Source organism: Fukomys damarensis, unplaced genomic scaffold (assembly GCF_012274545.1).
Source record: "Fukomys damarensis isolate Sample0158 unplaced genomic scaffold, DMR_v1.0_HiC HiC_scaffold_23, whole genome shotgun sequence".
Taxonomy (NCBI): domain Eukaryota; kingdom Metazoa; phylum Chordata; class Mammalia; order Rodentia; family Bathyergidae; genus Fukomys; species Fukomys damarensis.
This window is the reverse complement of record NW_022900935.1, coordinates 29214284-29219539: the sequence shown is the minus strand read 5'-3', so window position 1 is coordinate 29219539 and position 5256 is coordinate 29214284.

Sequence of the window (5256 nt, the reverse complement as noted above, 5' to 3'; positions counted from 1 at the left end):
CGCACCCGCTGCGCGGCTGGGAAGGTGCGTCCGCCCTGAGGGAGCTGCGGCGGGGTCCGTTAGGCAGGTTCAGGGTTCCCGGACCCGGGCCGAGGGTCCTCGGGAGGCTAATGACACACTTTCTGCTCTTATAGCCCGAGCTGCACAGAGCGCGCCTCGCTTTTCAGGTTCGGAGCCCAGGACAGTGGAGATGGCGACCCGGGGTGATGGGTGCCGCCGTTCTCGTCGCAGGGCGCTAATTTGGGGGTGGTGGGCTACTGCTTTCTCCTGGAGCAGCGTAAGGAGAGTGGCTGTGAGGCTGCTATCCCGCGCCCTTCTTATCTTCCTTTGCAGAGCACAGCTGATCAAATTAGCGGCTCCCGGACTGACCCCCTCTTCCAACCTCCGGTCCCTCCCGCTCCCCGCAGGGTGGCTCCCCCTCCCCAAGAAACAGGGTGCCCCCTCCCCTAGGCCGGACCGGCGACGTCCCAATGTAAACTTCTGTGGCAGGCTCGAGTTCCGCCAGGAGGCGAAACTTAATAGCAGGACAAGAAAACGGTTTAATAAAGAAGGGCTTTAATAGGGAGCTAATTTGATTGAGTTGCCTAATTCCACTTTAATTGGAAAGGGGGTTTGGCTGTTTGGTTATGAAGTGCGAGGGTGACAATGAAATGGAAGTGGGGGGAGAAAGAGAGAAGAAAGATTCGGGCAAGAGTGTTGGACGAACAAGAGAATGAAGATAGGAGGGAAAGAAGTTGTAGGGAAGAGAAGAAAAGAGAGGAATAGTTAGGAAGAAGAGAGAAAGGCGGAGAAAGTGTGCAGCTTCTAGAAGTGCGGACTTTCCAGCCCTGGGCAGCTCTGTCCTCTCCGGCACCCCCATCCCAAGTTTCCCAAGGTCTCCAGGCCTGGCCCGGCCTGGGTTTCTGCGGTCCCAATCCACTCCCTACCACTGCCACCACCACACATATCCAAGTGAAGCTAACACCGGACTGGGCCTCTTGAGATCGGGAGGGACCTGCACTGGATTCCCCTGAGCCTCCTGGTTTCTGCCTCTGTTCGAGCCAAACCCAAGGCTGGCGGCCTGTGGGTCCACCCTGCTCATTCCCGAGAGCATTGGGAGCGTCGCAGATATGGGGATGATTGTTTGTAGTTCAGCAAACTGGGGCGAATCCGGTGAGTTGTTCGTTACCGGCTCCATTTTACAGTGGAGGAAAGTGAGGTTCAGAGTGGTCCAAGGACTTGTCCTGTCGTTCGGCTCGCCCTTCCTCTCCTCTCACCAAGCGTCCTTGCTGCCCCGTGATGGGAGATCCGCGACGCAATCCAGCGTGGGGACGCGGTTGTAGGAAAGCCCACATGGCCTCTGCCCCAGCTCCGGGCTCGGGAGCAGTGGAGCGCGAGAGCTGGGTGCTGCGGTTCCCAGGTTCCGCTGCCCCCTGGCCGGCCCATCTCCGTGGCCCGGGGAGCCGCCTGGAAGCCTCTGGTGTCTGGCGAAGTCCTCGCCCAAGGCGCACCTTGGCCCACTCCCCACTGTGTGGTTAGGAAAGGCCCGGTTGCTCCTCCAGGCCCGGAGAAGACCTAATCAGAATCCAGATGCTCACGCCCTGGTTGTAGTGACAGAGAGGGGACCTAGAGTGGGATCCAAGCCAGGGAGGAGCGTGGGGTGCCCCGAGCTCAGGAGGCACTGGCTCTCGGAGGGAGAAAGCTGCCGAGTCTGCGTTACTTCTTTTCCTTCCTGTAGGGGATGCGGAAGGGGAGTTCCGTCCTTGACCTCATTGTCCACGTTTATTTCCAAATTCTCCATGAGGCCAACCTGGGCCCTGAGTCCTGGGCCCTGGGAAGACACAGACTTGGGCAGCTGGGATAGCTTGCTGGTTGGGGAGTCAGGATGTCAGAAGTAGTTGTTTAAAAATTATTTTCCTCCTCGTCCTCCTCCTCCTGTGCCACACACTACTGAGCGCCTACTGTGTACCAGGTCTCTACTAAACTTGTTCTCCAACAGGATCCGGCTCTGAGCAGGAGAGAACCAAGAGCTGAGAGCCAGCGTCTGCCAAGAGCTGGGGTTATTCATGGATTACAGCAGTCGGTAAATATTTACGAAGTGCGTATTTACCGTGTGCCAGACCCAGTTCTAGGCCTTGGGATACACCAGTGCAGCGCAGGCTTCTTCCCAGCAGCCACAGGGTGCTGGGGGAAGCAAGGGTCGGCCTGGGGAGGGGACGGAGGGGACGCCCTGCTCCGAGCCCAGAGAGGCGGCGGTCAGGGAGCTGCCCCGGGGAAAGCGGGGAAAGCGCCAGAGGCCGGTGCTTCACGCAGCTTCCGCTCCTTTAAACGGTGCTAATAGTAGGGCCTGTCTCTGTGGGCGCTGCGAGGATTAAATGAGATCATGTGTAAAAAGGTCTTAGCTCAGTGCTTGTTCACTAGATGTTCACTATTACAATCCTCATATTCTTTAGGGTGGGCTATTATTGTCCCATTTAACAGAGAAGAAAACTTCACAGAGGGGTTGAATGGAGGGCAGATCGGGTTTGTCAGTCCTCTGAAGGTTATGGAACTCATGGGGAAGGGGCCACAGAGAGGGGGAGAGTGTGGTGCTGGGAAGCTCCTGGCGGGAGAGGACTGGCCCCGGGCTGGGGGGCTACAGACAGCATTTGGTAAGGAGCTGGGAGAGAGGGAGGAGGAGGAGGAGGAGGAGGTGGTGGTGGTGGGTAAGGCTGCTGAGTCTGGACAGGTCAGGGTCCCTTCAGTGCCTGTGTTTCAGGTGAGTGTGCAGAGAGCTGTAGGCAAACCTGGTGAGATTTGAGTTTGGATTTCGTAGATTATTAGGAAAAAGGCTGAATCCCTCCGAAGAAAAGCCAGGAACAATGATAGTGCTGAAAAATGGTCAGTAGCACTAGGAAGAAGGAGCGGAGATGTCTTGTGAGAACTGCTGGGGCTCAGACTTCAGCTCTGTTGGGTCAGCAGCAGGGGAGGAGTGTTCCTGGCTGATTCCTGAGGGTGAGGGTCGGGCTTCAGATGGCTGCTAGAGGTATGAGCCCCCAAGCAGAGACAAAGTTGGGGGGTGAAGGCAAAGCTCAATGTTCAACATGGAGTTGGGAGGACTTCTAGGGCCTCTGGGTGTGGACATGAAATGGCAGAGAGTCCACACATAGACTGCAGCAGGGCCTCGGGAGGGAGGAGGTGACCACTACGTCCCATCCCCAACCCATCCCCTGCCTGGCACTGGGAAAGCAGACACTCTTCCTGGAGGCCAAGGGTCTAGAATGCATGTTGAGACCCCAGATATTGAGGTTCTGCCTCTCGCTAATTCTGTGTACACTGAGAGGACTGGCCTCTTAAAATTGTGTACCTAGTACAGATCATCACGAGACTCATCACCTGTGCAGCTCCTTCTCATGGTGTTGTACTTTGTGCACATAGTTGGGTGACTTTTGTTTTTTCCTTAAAGCTTCATGTACCATTAAAAACTACACCTGAGCTGAGTATGGTGGCACGCACCTGTCATCACAACACTCTGGGAGGCAACGCAGGATAGAAAGTTGGAGCCTAGCTCAGGCAATTCAACAACTTAGTGAGACACTATAAAAATACAATACACTCAGTGCAAAGACCCTAGGGTCACTTCTCACTATCACAAACACACACACACACACACACACACACACACACACACGGGGAAAAATACTTAATCAAGCATTGCCAAAACTGCCTAATTTAAGTCACACCATTCTAGCTGCCTGTTCCTGTTAACTATTGTATAACAAACAGCTCTCAAACTTAGTGGCTAAAAACTAGAAATATATTATATTAGGTTTTATGGACCTGGAATTTGGCTAAGGCTTGGCTAGGTTGTCTTTGGCTCTGTGTACCTTTCATGGCATTTGTCTATGGGTGTGTTGGCCTGGAGTGCCTGGGACAGCTTCAGCCACAGGTCTGATACCTTGGCCTGGATGCCTTGGGAGGCTGGGTTCAATTGGACATTTACTGGAATGTGTGTATGGAGTCTGTCCCTCACGGTGACCTTGGGTATCAGACTGTTACACACTGACTCAGTTCTAAGGCAGACATTCCAGCAGAAAGTAGAAATTTATAGCATGACAGGTCAAAGAATGTGACAAGACTCTTGGCAACTGATTGACACTCAAGTCAAACTGACCTGAAAGAGAGAGAATTGATTTCTCTTCCTTCTCCTTCTCTTTCTTCAAAACTCTTAAAACCAAAATGTTTGGTGTATCTCAAAAATAACTGGAATGAGGTGCTCAATACCACCCATTGAGTTGATTTTCTCTGCCTTTTGGGACAGCTATACTCCTCATTGACTTTATATCAGACTGTCTTTCTCCAAGTGAAGAAAGGCTCTTCCTGGCCACTGGTAGCCTCAGGCATCTTTTCTGTTCTCCCTCCCATAGTTAAACAGAGCATCTTGGAGCTGATTCATTAAGCAGACTTTTGTCACCCTTTTAATCCAGAGGGAATCATGACTGCATGGTTGGGCTCATCCTTGGTGTCATTCCTGAGGTGGGACGAGAGGCCGCTCAAGCCAAACCACATGAGCAGGACTGTGGGGGGGGGCACCGCAGGAAAAGCAGGTGTGGCCAAAGGACAGGGGAGAACAGTGCCCAGCAGGTTGGAGCAATTGCTGCTCTCCCTGCACCCAGTGCTCAGGGCTCCGCTTCAGGAGGGCATGGGGCCTCCCAGAAAACCATGCTTTCAGGACAGGTGAATGTTTGCCCATCTCAGCCCCCTACTGGGTCTTGTTTGGGATGTATCATGGGTCACAAAATGTCACGGACCTTACTGGAATGAGAGTTTAGTCGCTCTGGCACTAAAAGACTCAATATTTGGATTTTTTTAAAAAAATGTTAAAAACATTTTATTATGAAAATTTCAAGGAAGTAGAGAATAATCTTATAGACTCAATATCTTTAATAACTATTAACATTTTGCCCTGTTTGTTTCACATAAATTTTTTCTTTGATGTATTTAAAAGTAAATACAGACCCTGAAATTTCACTGAGATATATAATATGGATCTCTAAGACATAAAAACCTTTCCTTTTTCCTGCCTTCCTTCCTTCCTTCCCTCCAACCCTCTCCCTCCCTCCACCTTTCCTCCTTTTTTTTTCCTCCTCTTTGTCTTCTTTTTTGTGGCCTTTAACACTGTAGACAAGGTTTTCTATCATCATTGAGTCACAACACTGGCACCTAAGGCATTTTTTTTTTTTGAGACTTGTTTCACATGTAGCCCAGGCTGATCTTGAATTCATAATCCTCCTGCCT